This window comes from Acanthopagrus latus, chromosome 7, assembly GCF_904848185.1.
Source record: "Acanthopagrus latus isolate v.2019 chromosome 7, fAcaLat1.1, whole genome shotgun sequence".
In the NCBI taxonomy this organism is placed as follows: Eukaryota; Metazoa; Chordata; class Actinopteri; order Spariformes; family Sparidae; genus Acanthopagrus; species Acanthopagrus latus.
Window position 1 is genome coordinate 2,724,780 of NC_051045.1, and position 17,867 is coordinate 2,742,646.

Here is a 17,867-nt window from a genome sequence, read left to right on the forward strand (position 1 = left end):
AAAACTCAAAAGAAACAAAATAAAACTCACTGAAAAGGTCTTGTTTTTTCTTTCCACACTCACCTCTGGTTTAGTTGAAATAAATCGTCAGTTCAACAGGTAAAACATGAAAAACTTTCAGCACCATGAGCCTCCTACTGGTTGCAGTCACGGTCCTGGTCAGCGGTGCTGTAAACCACCTCCCCGGCCTTCAAACTCTCTGAGGGTGTGTTCAGTCCTAATTCAGTGTCCAGCTGAAATCTGAGGCGGCGGCTGCACAGCTAACTGAGCCAGGCGCTAATTAGCTAACAGTAGCTCGCGGCAGCTCTCGGTGACTCTGGTGTTACGCTGCTCCCAATGTTCAGGGGAGTTGTTGGAGTTGCAGGTCAAATCTGTACAATTGGTTAGAGCTGTATATGAGTGTTTTCTATACACACAGAAATATTGGATGAGGAAAGAAAAACAGCATCCTCCCACAGAGCAGAGAGAGCGAGGGAGAATACATGCAGTCCCACGGCTCGTTTGTGATGATTGTTCATAATCTGCTGCGTACGTACATTAGATGCATGTGACCGCAGCGCTCGGGCTCCGTATCGATCATCAGCCTGCAGCTGCTCTCTGGAGAACACGGTAATGGATTTGCTGGCAGACCAGTTCCAAGCCCATTCATTGTATAAATTCAATGTTATGAAGCTCGTCAGCGTGCCAAGAGATACAGCTGTGCATACTCACGACAGTAAACGCCTGATTGGCAAACTGTATGCTGCAATATGGAAAAAAAAACTCAGATGGGCAGTCTGTGGATGATTAATGTCCAGGTTATGTTGCTCCTGAGGCCTCAGCTCGGTTTCTGTTTCAGTAAATATGCAGGGACGCGTGAATAAAACTTGAAAACATTAGTGGTCAGTGATCATGAACATGCGTAACTCAGAATGCTGATGTCCAAAGTTAATGTCACATATTGTGTCATGACCACAGGATCGTCTGTGTTTACTTCCTGTGAGCAACATTCACTGAGCTTCAGGTCGAACTCTCACTGCAGTCAGCACTCAGCGCCAACAGACTCTGGACCTCTCTTGTCTTTTTCCCCCTCTCCTCTCGGTAACGTCACATACGTGAAATAAAGTTCAGTTCCCCTCCAGTTCCAGATGGCACTTGGTTAATTGTTCCAGATCGCAGCAGAATTCAAAGTGTCTCTGGATGTTTATTCCTCCAGAAGTCATGGCTCTGTCCGGGCCGTCCCACACAACACTCAGATATTATCTTTAGTTTTGATAGACGGACCACTTCGTCTTCCATCATCCAACAGGCCACTGATTTTGTTGCCTTTATCTCCCTTTGGCACAGCGTTGGAGCCGTGTCGTGACAACCTTGGAGGCTCGTATCGTCCTTTGGTCCATCTTGTGTTGAAGAGTAGGTATCGGACTTGCTGCTGCTCACGTTTGTGAGTATTTGAACCTGCATCCTTTCGCCTTTCATGGTGTCAAATGGCTCTTGTTAGCACATTTGTGTTGTCGTAGGTGGCAGCACTGGATTTCACAGTTTATCTGGGGTTTTCCTCTTCCCACAAGAAAAATGACATGCTGTGCGTGTAAATGGACCAGAATGGATTGGACCAAACGGTATGAACTCTTGGTGGGTATGTTCAAAATCATTATCCCAGTCGATGACACACTCCAACACGGATCTATTAAAAAACCATGGAAGTGTTGGAGAAGCTGTGCAACTTGACAGAAAATCTTAATTACAAGTGTTCAGCTCAGTCCAGCTGATTTAATTGGCTCCATATTTGACTCATGCAGCACACAGCAGCGGTCAATTAGCCGAAGTGTCTGTTCGACACGCGGTCGGTTACTCTTCTCCTTCTGAAGCGTTTGGCAACAAAGCCGGCCTCATGTGGAAGCTCGGCGCTCTTTAATGAGGAAGTGAACTGATGGAAAACACTTGGGTTCAGTATCGATTCAGCTGCGACGGCCTGTTGGATGAAAACTGTTGATTCCTGCCTGTGTTGGACTCAGTTATTGTGATTATGAAGCATGTCGCTGTTCTTTGAAGAGAGCAGCAGGTTCTCAGGACAAATCTATGACACCTACAGACCCCTTTCACTTGGTATATATGGTCTGAATGGTGAATATGAATATAGAATATGCTCACAGCTGCTGCCTCTAAGTGTGCTTTCAGCTGCAGGTGCAGTTATAAATGGACCGGTCCATCATTTCATGGTCAGGCGCAATTTTTCTAGAGATGTCAAGATGTTGAGGAAAAATACCGTGTAGTCGATGTCGATGTGTGTACCTTTACCAGAGTAACAGGAAGAAACATACACACACACACACACACACGTTTGGTTTGTATGTGTGTGTGTGTGTGTGTGTGTGTGTGAAAGCACTGACTCTGTTGAGCTTGTTGGCTCCTGACAGACCGATGGAGATCAACGCCCTCAGTGTTTGTTCCAGAGATGTCAAGCAAGTGATGTAGAGGCCAACGCCTACCTGAACATTCACACACACACACACACACACACACACACCAAACAGAGACATACAATTTACTGCCATGTGCTGCATCAGCAAATCACTGCATGGCATTTGATCTATGTTGTGTGTGTGTTTGTGTGTGTGTGTGTGTGTGTGTGTGTGTTTCCAGTGTTTTAAAAAAAAATGTATGAACCTACAAGACACGTCTGTGTATTATTTTGTTTTTGAAGTATATTTACTCAGGTACTTTACTTCAGTATAACTAGGAGGTTCTCGTACAGACTTCCTTGATGTCACCGAAACCTCGACATCATTCCAGACGAGCAGATTTTAATTGGTAGCATCACACTTGCCTGATAGACGTTCGCTGCCGTGAATCACAACAATCAATTTCTGTGGAGAAAATGACTCATTTGTTTTGCGACAGCAGAGGAGGGCAGGACTGGAAGGTGAAGTCGCCTCGCAGCCCAGACGGTGGTAATTGGATCCCCGCCTGACCGCATAGCCAGAGCTGCAGATCTGAAATCTTAGCAATGATTCGGATGTTAGTTACACCTCAAAGATGGAGCGCGTTCTGATTAATCTCCTGAGATAGAGAAACAAATACGAGTGGGTAATAAGAAAAGTCTTACAGCACGGAGCGTTTAACGATCGGTCGGAGTCGGAGGGGTTGGATGACTCAGTGAAGGTTTTCTCACAAAAGTCACAGTCTTCAGTTTCAAAACATCTTGAAGTTCTGGATCGTTGGATTTCTGCTCAGTCACATAACAACCACCACCAAGTGTCTGACAGCTGAAGGAGTGGTTGGTTGAGCATGAACCTCCTCTTTAATTTATATCAAACCTGTCTCCTGTTAAATTAACATATATGATGCAAACATAAAGCAGATTACTTTTATTAATATGATAAAGTCAACTAATAGCTCGGGACAAATTAAATAGTATTCATGTAATGGAGCCCCAAAACTCTCACAAGCTTCTTCTAGTTGTAGTTTTGTGTTTAATCTTAGCATATTTTCCTTTTTTCCACAAAATGGCCATTTCTTCTGATACTATATATCAGCAAAATGCATTTCTAAAACTATTATCATACTCAGAGCTCAGTGCAGGAAGCATTTTCTAAGCTGCCGACGTCACGAGAGAACAGCAGCTGTTCGTGTCGGGTCATTAAATGAAAATCGTTTGAAATTATTATTTATCTTTGCAACAAAAAAAAAAAAAAACTGTGTCAGAAGGAGCCTTCAGTCTCATGTATGACTGCTGATGTGATGTGTTATACATGCATGTGATACGGAGTTAAACAAACGAGCTTCTGCCGAGGCGCCGACCGTCCTGGTCCTTCTTATCTGCCTGGAATAAGAATGAGTCCTCCGTCCTGAAATGACCTTCAGGCTTATCTGAAGGAACTTTTCATTAAAATCTCACCAAAGGCTTCACCCATCCTGTTTCATTAATCCTAATATGATTGTCAACACCTTTAATTTCCTGTCTGTCATTCACTCTGTCTCCCTCCATTTAACCCGTTCACCGTATCTCATCGTCTGCACATCCTGTCTTCCTTTTCCGTAGTTTATAGGACCAATATTTTCTCTCCCTTCTATCCAAGTTATTCTTTATTCAGTGTGTTTGCATCTCTCTTATGTGATTGTTCTCCATCTTCTCCCCTCTGCAGCAGCCCTCTCTGTTTCTCTGTATCCACATTCATTTATCTTTTTCCTTTTTCCTACTTGCTCTCTTCCCTTTGGGATTCAGTCTCTTTCACTGGATTCAGGAGAACTGATCCTTTTTATTACTCTTCGATCTTCCCCTCATCCGCGCTCACTTCATGTCATTGTTCTAATCTAGGATTTAAGCCTAGATGATGATGTCATCAGGTGTGTTCACAGGAAAAAACATGGTAATGATTCATTGAGGGAGTCTGCCAGTCGATCTGCAGCACTGTTAGCCAACCACACTGTATATTCTGCTCGTTGAATTATGATTTAGTTGGTTGGTGATTGGTTGTGTGAAATGCTACATCACCAAAGACTTGCATGTCATTTGATCTGTTTTTGTTTTACATTACAAACTGAGCAGTATTAAAAAAAAAAAAAAAAAAACGTTGGTTGAACCACCTGTTTATCACGGACTGTGTTAGAAACACAACAACAAACAGACAAAAGGTTAGTTTTCCCAACTGAAGGATTAGAAGATCGATGGACTTCACGTAACACTGCCGTGGTGGATCAGACACGGACCGGACACGGACCTGGAAGAATTCATCGGTAAATGAAGACAATCGTGAGGCAAAAACATCTCCCCATCTCCAGTTCAGATGTGACTGATGCATGACAGGGACGTCTGAGGAGCCACCACTGTTGTTCTAAAACAGATGCTTCACTTGCTGGTTGTCACAAGTAAACAACAACAGAACTTTCTCATCGGGCGGCTGAACCGATGTGTGTTCGGCAGCAAGCGATGAGCTCTTGGCGAGGTAAGACTTAGACAGTCTACCACCAACTTCTTAGTCTAGTTTATTCAAACCGGGACAATGGAAACTAATTGGCTTTTTGTTATTTTTTATCTAATAAATTTGCTCAAAATTCTCCTGACAGTTCAAAGGAAACATAGCTATTGATTTTACTCTTGAAGAACATCTTGATTTGCCGGAAATTCAAATTCAGACATAAAAATTAATATAATTCTGTTGAATTGTGCTGCGAAACTAAAAATTTATTCTCGCTGTTGCTGAATCAATTATCGCTGTGGAATTCCTGACTTAATGAATCAGTCGTGTTTTTTTCTCTCGCTCTCTTTAGAGATAATTAATTTAAGGTCGACAGACTATTATATGATTCGTTTCTATTTGCATATAATTCTCTGTAATTTGCTGTCTTTTCTCAGGCGCTCGTCTCCCTGCTGAACGCCGCTGTGCTGCGACACTGAAGTCACACAGTAAAAACAAAAAGGGAAAGCTCAGCTGAGCGGCAGCTTGTAACGGAGATAAACAACTGGAAGAGGAAAGTGCTTTGTTTCCCTCCTCGGTCACACCTGATGCACCAGCTCAGTCTAATTAAAATACAACAAATATTCATCCTCTTTGTTCCCCGTGATGTGCTCGTGTTACTGCCACCTGCCATTTAAACAGCACATACTGTCTGCTCTGCTCATCTCGTTCAATTTATTTTGATTTTCTGTTGTCACATTTCTCTTGACATCATACTCAATCATTTTCTTTTAAATCAATTTTTCTCTTATTCCCTCGCCCAGTCACTTTATTTCCGCCTCCGTCTGCGCTCGTCTCGGTTCTCGCCTCCTATTCTTTCCATCTCCTCGTCAGTATTCTGTCTTTTCTTTTCTTTTTTATTCCGTCCGTCTGCCTGCAGACATGTGGCTTTTTCGTTTCTTCGTACTTGACTCGAGGTCCGGTTTATGAGAAACGATCCATCAAACGTCTCTCCTCTTTGGGCTCTCCATCTTTTTCCCCCCATTTTTCTTTTTCTTTTGTATTGCTGTTGTTGCAGTCACCTGTGGGTGTCGTCTCTGTCATACTGAAGTGATGCCCGTGGCATTTATTCCCCTCCCCCTTCCTTGTGATTTGCATCTAAATTAACATCCGGTTGAGCCATAGAACGCAGGGCGCTCATTGATTTGGCTGTTATTTGATTTAATTATTGATCAAACAAGATTCAGAACTGACACATTTTTGTCGATGCTTTTTGAAACTGACTATTTATAGAAGGGGAATATGTTTGAATCCTGCTTTTTTAAGAAATACCGTTTCATTTGATTAATACTTACCTGTAGTGATGTTGAGATCTTTGCAACACCCGAGAAATAAACTGAATCATCTTCAGGTCAGATTTCTATCAAAGTTCATGATGGATCTCTATGAACTTTAATTTGTCTGACCTCCTCTAACCTCTTCAGTCGTGACCTTTCCAGGTAATCTCCTCCTTGTTTTGACCTCATTAGTTTGATAATCTTCTCGCTTTATTAGCCTGGAGTTGTGTTGTTTAATTCTGGTCTGTATAAACAGATCTGAGTCGAAATGAAAGGGGGAGGGGCGACAAAATGCATGCAAAATCCATCTCCTAGTGGTTATTAAGGTTTCATCTGCCTGACTCATTGATCCCGTCTCAGGGATGTTTGTGCAGAATGGCCCGACCACGGCTCTGCACCAATCAAACATTCTGATTAAACCAGATAAAGCAGTTGACCAAGAGTGACCAGAGTGAGGGGGATGTATTTGGTCATTCAGAGACGGTCCGTTGATATCGATCAGTGATAGACACCTCCACCACTTCAGCGTTTCACAGACGAGCTTCGTTTTAACAGCTAGCACCGAGGCGATGTTCCAGGCGCTCCGCTGCACGACCGCCGGAGCAGCATCCTCCCTTTGCTCCAGGACTTCATGATTTACAGATCGGGCACACAAATCTTACAGAGACCATGACCCAGTCTGTAGGAGTGACTGGTTTAAGTATAACCCTCTAACACAGGAGGTATGAATCCATCTTTGTTCTGTATGATACCCTGGACGAGAGCCTGAATGAACACTGGTGACAGGCTGTTTGGTTGACAGAAACTGGCTTATAGCAACACCTGGGACAGAGTCAAAAGTGGAAGATCGGAGTGAGATCCATATATATTTCACCCTGTGACCAAAGTTTCATACCTACAGCTCCTTTTAGTCCAGTGAGGAATGAGCTGTCACACTCGAGTCTCTCAACGTGAGCGTATCTCTGCGTCGTGGAGAAAGGAAGAGACAACGTAGCGCCCGTTGATGGAATGTGACAAGAGCTGAGACATTGATTTATGTCCACAGCACAATGTACAGGAAGTGTATGTTGTCGGCATGCACAATAAGAAAACGAAGGAAAGTGTGTGTGTGTGTGTGTGTGTGTGTGTGTGTGTGTGTGTGTGTGTGTGTGTGTGTGTGTTGAGTTCAAATGTCTCCTTCTGTTAAATGTTGGGAGGTAAATTAGCCAATTTAATTGCGTATTGATTGGAGAAACACACCGAAACATTGTGAAACATCGGCGACTCTGTTAAACACGCCGACACACTTTACAGCCCTCGTTCCCCCCGAGCCAATCATCCCCGATAGATCCTGTTTCTCTCTCTCTCTCTCTCTCTCTCTTCCCTGTGTTCTTATTTGTAACTTGTTGGTTTTTAAAAGGCGCTGGCCTATTGGTCGCAGGTCCTCCATAGATTTATTGGGATTGTTGACAAATGGCTCAATCTCAACAGAACTCAGGAATAATTGATCTTCTTTATTACACGGCTTAACTGTTACACATGGACGGACGGATGGATGGATGGACTAGCAGATTCCCTGAGCGCACTCACTGCATGTATTTTTAATCTCCCTCTTGCAAACCACTGAATGCGATGTTTAAGTGCCTGTCTCTTTAAGGTCCTCCTCCCGAAAATATAGCCAGTCTGCTCTGATTGGTCAGCTCTCACAGGCCCGAGCAGGCATATCATAGAATAGTTTGCAACTAAAATCCGGCTGTGAAGACGACCCGGTGAGTAGATGAACTCTGTGTTCAGTTTCATGATGTTTAACGTTCCCGACAACCTGGAAGGTCTCATTTAGCCACTTGTCAGTAACCTCCTTGTTAAAGACAAGTTAATGCTTAAAATTTGCAGGTATTTACTTACAAAAATGAAAAAATCTAACCAAAAAAAACCTGTTGACCTTGAGACAAGAGCACTTCCCTGCAGCGCTCTGTAAAGTGAATCATGTAGCGTGCACTGATTTTGATTTGACGTAATCTGTCGGTAGATTTGGTCGGTAGATAAAATGAACCAGAAGTGAATACATGCTGGCTCCGGTGAACGACTGTTCTGTTCTGTCTGACCCTGTTCTGTTCAGTGTTGGGATGTTTGCGCCTCGTCTGTCTGGGTTCACTCTGCTCTCTGCTGGACTGGACCACACAAACAACATCATAATGAACTAAATAAACAAGCCGACCAGCAGCGACCGATAACTTTACGCTGTAACTTAATGCTTACAAGCTGACAGGATGTTCTCTCTCTCTCTACCCTTTTGCTTGGCTCTCTCGTCACGCCTCTCATCGTCCTGCTCATCCCTCCATCCGTCTCCATCTCTCCTCTCGCGTCTCTTTGCCCTTATCTTCACCTGTCAGTCATGGCACCTGTTTAGTATTCCCCTCAGTCACATCTGTCGGCTCGCGCTCGATCACACAGACACGGACACATAGGCTGTGAGTACAAGTGGTAATGACTTATCTTTTTTTTTTTAACACAGGCTACAAATTAGACAAACAAATAGATACAGGCATGCAGTCACACACACACACACACACACACACACACACATGGCTGACAGTCTCATGTCCTTGGTGGCATGGTTTAATGTGCAGGAGGACACATGTTACTGCCGTGCCGGTGCAATGTCACGGTCACTTTGTATTAAAGGGAAGTGTTTAGCCGTCACACCACGCCAGCGTCTGGGTCGTTTGTAGCAAGGACGGCCAGATGCTGCTTTCCATTTTAGACTCTGGTGTTTTCCAAAAGGACCTCAGAACGTGAGCTGAGGAACTTGTACGTGACACAGCTGCACAGTCTAACATCATTCATCAGCATGGTGGCGGTAAATATTCATGTTCCTGTCGCCCTCTGTCTCTAAATCCGTGCTGTGTTCCTGATGTTGTTGACTTGCTCATTCATCTTTTTTTTTTTTTTTTTTTTTTGCTTCTGCTGTGGTTGAGTCAGCTATGTAGAAAGATTGCTTTGTTTTGTCTGTTATAATTGTGTTTTAATTGTTAATGTTTCCCTCTTTGTTGTGTTGCCCTGTGCAGATCCCAAGCCTGCACAGGGCGGTTATATTGAAAACCAACTGATGCACTATGGCATTCTGCTGTCTCACTCACCTCCTCTGTGCAGTTTGACCCGGCTGCGGTCCGATTCTGTCTGCCGGTGGAAGCACAAGAATTCACTAAGAGCTCAGCTCAGGTGTCTGGACAGAAGCGCTCTCTGAACGTGGCAATTTTCCATTTTTAAATCTGCTAATCACCAAAAACTAAAGTTGTGTTCTGACAGTAAGTGATGCAAACTTCAGAAGAAGTGTGATTGCAGCTAAAGTCATTAGAAAGATGTCAGCACTTTAAATTGCAAATTAGCGTCGGGACCTGCAGGAGGTGGAAATTATTCAGCTTGAGCAAAAGATCTGCTTCATGAATCTGCCTCATATATTTAGATCAAGGAGAAAGAAATAAAGTCCCTGTCGATGGATCCATGTGCGAATTTGCGTCATTACAGAGCCAGAAAAATAAATAAAGGCTTTAAAATTACCACAATCAAAACTAACTTCAAAATCTCAACTGACTGAACAATCTCAAAACTAAACTTCTACTTCTAACAATGAAATAAGTGGTATTTAAGTGGTAACCTTTATTTTTCCACAACAGAAGCAGTTTTCAGCTGAGAAATGGGTCGTTTGCTGCGAAGCATTCATCAGGAAAAAAAAAAAAAAAAAAGCCCGTCTGCAGTTAACGACCCAGAAGTGAAATATTCTTGCCGTTTTGTGCCTGTTGGTTTGCTCCAGATAGAGCCATCAATCAGCACAATTAACAGGGTTTCTGTTACATAAAGATACAGCATTAATGTTTTATGTTGCACGGTACTGCAAAGGAGGGGAGGAGGAGAGGAGAGGAGAGGAGAGGAGAGGAGAGGAGAGGAGAGGAGAGGAGGGGAGGGGAGAGGAGAGGAGAGGAGAGGAGAGGAGAGGAGAGGAGAGGAGGGGAGGGGAGAGGAGAGGAGAGGAGAGGAGAGGAGAGGAGGAGAGGAGAGGAGGATCTGGGAGGTTAGAGGTGGATACGAGGTGATGAGAGGGCAGGAGAGGTGGCGGAGTGAAGACAGAGGAGCTGATGAGTCTGACGGATTGTTATTGAGTCCAGCGTACGTATATCCCATGGTAACACGCTGCAAGAATGAATGTGCAGGTTTGAAAGTAAGAACGACATGCGTGAGGAGGTGAGTGTGAATGTAAAGCTGCTGTAACCTTCCTGATGATGATGTGAAGACAATGTGACAGAGTGAAATAACAAATGAAAGTGTTGTAAGAGTTCACAAGCACATCTAATATCCTTTATAACATTAAATATATTGTCTGTGTTGTTTGCAGCTCAGTATTTGTGGTGAATCAGTGCTTTTTTGTGATTGTTGTAGCCTGGGAACCGGATTTTGTGGAAGCTTTTCTAAAGACTTGCAATTGAAGTTGCCATGTTTGCAACATTTTTCGGAGGAAACTGCTTCTGTCACGGTGATTCATCTCACCTGTTGTAAGCAAGTTTCAGCAATTCTGCAGCTGTTTTTGCAGTAATAAAGTGTTTTTCAAGCGACGACTGTCTTTCGCATTCCACCGAAAGTTGCAGTGAGTGGACGAAATTGTGAGGCAGAGAAGAATTCAGGACGATCTGTTGAATCTGTGTGAATTGGTGTCACGAGATCCTGGAGTTTGGTGGTAAGTGTTTGTTGCACTCTCTTATATTTTTGTTTTACCTGACAACTTCTGAAGATCGGGGTTACATTTAAATCTAATGTGAGAAACAAGACAAGAAGGCCGGAGACCTAAGAGGGTTCAGAAACCGAGGACCGACTGGGGCGATGATGGAGGTGATAGTTTGATATAGGAGGTGACTGAAGGTAGCGTTATCCCTCCAATCATCGCCGTGTCAGAGGAGACATCCTCACTCTCACTCCTATTCGGACTTGTCACAACTGTTATCAATGTGTTTCACCTCCTTCACTCAGCGTCTGCCTTCGCCTTCACCTCCACCTCCGCCCCGGATCAATCGTAACAAAAGAACCAATAATGAAGACACACACACGGGGATGGTCGCGTCATATCTTTATCATTGTCGTAAGACCGAGTGGAGTGAAGAGAGAGACTCCGGCTGAGTGTGAGGTCGAGACGGAGTGACAGTGTTACAGGATGATGACGAACATGTTCTGACAGATCAGCCGGACTCGTGACCTCACTGATGAGGTATCAGAGGCTGAGGTGTTTTCGGGAAGTCTTTAAAAGATTCTCTGTTAAATGTTAGAAGTCGCGTGAGGCCGATCGCACCGAGAAACGCCGATGGATGAAAGTATCGCCAGATGATACGGTGAGCTCCTCTCTCACACTGCCACGCTGAGTTGAAATGTTTTATTTGAGTTTTACATGAGTTCAGTATAAAAAAAACGAGAGGTGCACGATTGCATTTTTTATTGTTCAGTGAGTAAAATCAGTGTAAGAGCATTTCCTTCTTGAAATGTTGTGGGTTTATTTTACTCATTTATTTATTACCCTGAAAGTGAAGAGAGTTGGTGCAGCGTGGTGAACGACTGTGCGACTCGTTTAGACCTCCCAGATGAAACCTGAGGAGCTGTTCGATCACCGTGTCGTGTTGCTACAGAGTGAAACCTCAAGACTTTGTCATCATCCTGTCTCAGGTGGACTGCGTAAAGGGTTCGCTAGTTGTTTTTATAAATAATATGTATCTGATATTCTGTCAATGCAACTTGTAAACTGTGATTTTGTTGTTCTGTACATGTCCGTCCGTCCTCCTCTGAGGCTCCTCCTGATGTTTTTTTTTCCATCTTTTTTTCAAAATAAAATTGATTGGACTTGATTTTACAGTGTTGGTTCATTATAGAGTGTTTTGAGCTGAAATGAAGGCCGTGTCTCACATATTCCTACCTGTCTGATTCTGATCTGTGGCAGTCGATCTGACTGGAACATGTTGCACTGAGACTTTGTCTAAATGTCCTCAATGAACTGCTTCCTCTTTTGGCAGCCGGCTGCACTGTCTGTCAACCTTAGTCCAGTTTGCCTCGGCTTGATTAAGTTTCTCTGTCTGTCTCTATTCTCTCTTGAACTCCTTCATTTGTCTCACCCTCACACAACCCCACTCTCTCCCACTCTCTCCCACTCTCTCCTGAGACAGAAGCTGGAGGAGATAATGGAGGCCGAGGATCGCAAATGACTAACATCGATTTAGAGCTGAGGCCTGATGACGAACATGCTCACACACACACACACACACACACACACACACACACACACACACACACACACACACACACACACACACACACACACAGATTTGGTCAGAGTGAGTCACCCTGATAGCACTTTGATTAGTGTGGCTGTCCAAGTAATACATGTTCCGGTGTGACAGACAGGAGGAGGCGGGCGGTCAGCCTCAGATACAGACGTCCTCCTTCATGCATCTATCCTGCAAATCCTGAGCTTCCACACTGAACAGCTCTAACAGATTAATAAACACCAGCTCTTAACGTATTTGTCAGATAAAACCCGACTTCAAAACCATTAGATGAAGCCCAGATAAACATTAAAGTCTTGCACAGCGGCTACATGCTTCGGACGTGAGATTTTAGTGATTTCACAGTTGGACGATCTCCTCGACTTTTAAGTGAGGATATTTTGTGTAATGCCCCCGGTTATCAAAATCCTATGTCTCCTAAAATGCCACTTTATTTTATTATTGTATGTATTTTTTTCAACAACATAAGCTTCTGGTGAGGCGAGTGGGGAGGACAGAAATGGTTCTTATGCAACAGAGACTTTTTTTCTCCAATCAGACAAACCTTTAGATTTTACTGGGCTCATCAAAGTTAGTTGACATCATGAGGCCAGATTCAAAGTTAGACAACACTGCATTCAGCTGACAGAGCAAATATAATCCCATGGCAACACGCTGCAAGAATGAATGTGCAAGTTTGAAAGAGCAACATGTTTGACGAGGTGAGTGTGAATGTAAAGCATCTGACTTTAAGCTGCCGTAACCTTCTTGATGACGATGTGAAGACAGTGTGACAGTAACAAATGAAAGTGTTGTAAGAGTTCCCAAGCACTAATAATATCTAATATCCTTTGTAACATTAAACATATTGTCTGTGCTGTTTTCAGCTCAGTATTTGTGGTGAATCAGTCCTTTTTTGGAGACTGTTGTGGCATCAAACCCGATTTTGCAGAAGCTTTTCTAAAGACCTGCAATTGAAGGTGCCATGTTTGCAACAGCTTTCGGAAGAAATAGCTTCTGTCTCGGTGATTCGTCTCACGGTTGTCAGCAAGTTTCAGCAATTCTGCCTCTGTGTTTTGCAGTAATGAAGTGTTTTTCAAGTGACAGTCCCACCACGATAAAAACAGTTTGCCTACAGCATCAGGGGGCTGTTTTGCATGTCGCTCTTGAGCTTTGGAGGTGTGAGAGACGTTTGAAGAAATGAGTTTACTGAAACTTGCAGGAACGTTGTGGTGACTGGACAAAATTGCGAGGCTGAGAAGAATTCAGGTGGATCGGTTGAATTAAAGAGACACTGTAGTTTTTGAGAATAAGTTCAAACTCAGAACTTTAACATTTACAATATTAATGAGGTTATAATACAAACTCAGAAATATATATATATTTTTTTCCCATCAGTGAATAAAAAAAAAGCTCCAAGCCCAACAGGAAGATTTTAACAAACTACTGTCTGCCCTGTATCAGATTTGAGTATTCATCCAGACCGTGGGATCATATTCAGTTAATAACAAACACAGTGTGGGAAAACAAAGATAAACAAATCATAAAATGAGATCATAGAATAAGTGCATTAACCGGTCCAGCAGAGAGGCGGTGGAGAGGCAGAGCGATGTGAGTGGATGAGGCCTGATGGCTGCATGTACAAATGAAGTGCTCCTGTTTACACCTCAGTGAGACGATCAAGTGGCTCACTGAGCTGCCCATCTGCTCCGGCTCATCATGTAGAGAGAGAGAAGGGTTATCCAGGATGGCTATGATCTCATCCTCCATCCTCCATCCTCCACTCCACATACTGAGTCCAGACAGTCCAATTCCAGCCCAACCACAGAGCCTCTGGGTTTGGGCTGGATTCTGGGTTATTCACGTCCAGCTCAACACCAACAACGTGTCAGTGGGTCCATTTCAAAGAAGCTGCAGTGACGTCAGCGATCTGCCACATCACAAGCTCCATTCAGACAGGACTGGTGTCTTCAGGGGAGGTCAGGTAGCTTCATTCAGTATCAGCAGTGATGTTAATCCCGGATCGACCATGTGTGAGTTTTTCACCTTCAACCCTCGAGCCACTTCAGCTCTGAACACCTGCCGTGTCTTCAAAGATGCTCGGATCATCGTTGGTGAATCAGGTTCTGATGGAAGGATGTGCAGCCAAACACTGGCACTTTGGGTTGGTAGGTTAGGACAGCCGTCAGTATATGAAGACCTGGGAACAAAACTCAGCCATCAACTATCTGACATATTTCACTTTCAAGATTTTCGTTAAATCAAACTTTTAAAGAATAGCTGGTCAGACAACAAAAAGAAAGAGACAAAGACAGCAAAGGACTCAGAATCTGTTGCTATCAGGGAACGTTGTATCAACCCTTATTTTAAATTCTATTCATGGCCTTCATCTGTGTATTTGCATTCTGTCCTTGTCTCTCTGCAGTTGTTTTCGACACTTGAACTTAGTCCTTATCTGTGTCTTTAAAAAAGCGACCTGGCTTAACCCCAGCTATCCAAAATGAGCGACCGAACTCTAACTCTGCGCCTCTTTTGTCTTTGCCGCTCGCCATTTCCACAACTGACCTGCTGAACTCGACACTTCGCTCCTCCACCTCTGTGCCAAGCCAAAAACAAAAACTGGGTTACTGCTGCAAGGCTCATGTTGTGCATGTTCTGAACCAAACAACACACACGCCCCAAAATGTCACAAGTGAACTGAATGGGACAGATTTTCTTTCTTCTTCAATTAGAGTTCACCAGAAGGGGCGTGGCTTCATAAACATCATAAACAATCAATGGGGAGGAACAAAAATATATTGTTTTCATTTCAATAATGCTGTGAATTACACATATGATGTTTATGAATTAAAAAAAAAAAAAGGATAATTTATAAAGCCAACAAAGTCGCTGTTCATTGTAAAGAAGGAAGGGGCGTGGCTTTGGAAATCATAAACAACAGAGAGCCAAAGTCTTCAGATGTTATTGACTTGAAAATTATTATCCTTTTTATCCACTAATGGCATAACTGAACAATGTCTAATAACAATAACAATATCTATATCTATATCTATCTATCTATCTATCTATCTATCTATCTATCTATATATATATATATATATATATATATATATATATATATATATATAGATATATATATATTTCTCCTCATTGATTTCTGTGCAAGCTGTTTTCGAAATAACATCCAATGAGGGAAACCGGAAAGGGGCGTGGTTACGTCAATTGACTGACGTATGCCAGTTGACAGACTCTCAGGTGATGCTGTAAATATGGAGAGGGGAATAACGTTACATCTCTGGACACACTTTACTTCTAAATCGGAAAAAAATGAAAACAAAGTTCAGTAAAGGACTGAGAGATGACGTGGGGAGAAGAGGCAGCTGAACTCGCACCACCCTGCTGTTAAAGCCCCCCGTGAGTTAGCTAACGTAACTGTGGCTAGCTAGGTGCTAATGTAAACAAAACATATATCCATTCATGTTGAGTTAATGTAAGTGATTAGCAACACTTAGCTGTGTCATCTTTGGTTAAATTGCTGGCAAACCACGCTGGCTGAGCTCAGATGGAAGCGTGAACTAACTTTCAGTTTGTTGTGAAAGGTTGATTGAATGAGCCTGGCTTCAGGCTAACGTTAGCTGGGTTAATGTGTTAGCTAGCGTCAGTTAGCTTCAAAACCTGGGAGTGAAACATGAAGCTGCATCATGAATAATGTAACTTATAGTGCTGAGACATGTAGTTTCAACACCTGCTGCAGTGAAACAAGAGGAAATGTGTCTAAATTACGCTTTTAACCTGCTGGTTTATTCATCTATATATTTGGACAACAGCTTGTAATTATTCTCAATACGTTTCCACTTATCCACACCAGAAAAACGTCAAGACAGCTCTGATCTGGTATTTTTATTATCTGATCAAATAGAAAAACAACTTATTAGAAAGATATTTACGTATGAGTTCAATGTTAGACTACTACGACTACACAACAGTTGACTAAATCTGTCTTACATCTTTGAAAACTAAATCTGTAAATCTGATGAGTTTAAAGGGAAAACTAACGAGTTAACTATTTTTGAAATTGATGACTAAAAAGATAAAAAAAAAAAGAAAAAAAAAAGACTAAAATGTGTCTAAAGCATTTTTGTGGAGACTAAATCTAAAAATAGCCGCCAGCATCAACACTGCCCACATTACCCTGAAATAAACCAAACCCGTCCTAATGGGACCTGACAGACACTCTCTGAACGTCTGTACATTTTTTGGCTTCGCAATAATTCAGACTGAGAATCAAAGAGTTGTGGTTGTGAGGAGAGTTCCTATCTGAGCGCTTTCATCTGCGTGATCAAAAGACATCTTACATAAACTTGCATTTATGATTCATATATGGGAGTGTATGTGCTTCTGTCTACTGTAGTTGACTCTGTGTTTAGATACAGTAGGGCTGTACAGTATTTGTTATGTCACCCTGTCAGAGCACGTGACCACATAGTGTGAGTGCATGTTAATGTTTAGAATAAACAGCTTACAGATTTCCCAGTTAATCTTAAGCTTTCAGCAGAATATGATTCATCTAATTGTAGATACTTATTTGTATTCAGACACTGTAGATGTTCCTCCTGTCCTCAGAATCAGCAGCTGTCAATGCTTTCTTTGCGCAGACTGTGATCATCTCTTTACCATAGTGCCAAGTCCATAGTGGGTTTGCTGCAGCTCTATGCATCCAAGAGGGCAGAGTTTAAGTTTCAACAAAATAAGAAAACACTGGATTCACAGGCATAAAGTCACCAGGCAGAGAAAGGAAGTAGTGCTAACTCTGCATAAATGTGCCTGAGGGGATGTACAGACAACATGCAGCCTCACTCTCACGACTGGAAGCTGTTTCCCTTTTCCCTATAGAGCCTAATTTTAGTTGCCCTTAGACTTTTTAAAAGAGTAATTTGCAAGAGGGCTGAAATTTTAGTCTAAAAACATTCAGAAAAATCAACTGACGTTATCAGCAGATTGTGGAGAGCTTTCGATGTGACGTTATGTTAAAGACGTCTCTGTTTTGTCTTGCAGATATGTCCACTGAAGTTTAGTACTCGTTTGTTAACGATAGAGGCGAGTGTGTTCAGTGTGGTCAGACCGAGTCTGGTGTCCAGCCTTGGTAACTCTCAGGCTGCTAAGTCCGGTTGAGCCTGACATCTGTAAATATCCCACTGTGTCACATTTTACGGCGCTACATGTCTTTAAAAAGGCGGCTGCTAACAAGTAGCTAAAAGAGACTACAGAGGTTGTCAGGGACATTAAATGTCAGTACACCAAACACGGGAGACCCGTATCTGCAGGTGAACCTTAGCTGAAACTATTCTAATTTGAATTTTACAGCGTTGATT

At 42.8% G+C, this 17,867-nt stretch overlaps 1 protein-coding gene across 4 annotated transcripts in view; it reads left to right on the top strand.

The window, feature by feature from the left end:
* The first annotated feature begins 15,717 nt into the window (after positions 1–15,717).
* rgs19 (regulator of G protein signaling 19) overlaps positions 15,718–17,867 on the top strand; it is a 32,665-nt gene continuing 30,515 nt past the window's right edge. For 3 of the 4 annotated variants that reach the window (XM_037104540.1, XM_037104545.1, XM_037104542.1), the window contains exon 1: positions 15,718–15,909. The gene's annotated coding sequence lies outside the window, so the exon portion shown is untranslated. Of the gene's footprint in view, positions 15,910–17,550; positions 17,820–17,867 lie in introns of all 4 variants that reach the window. The other variant, XM_037104541.1, reaches the window with a different exon arrangement.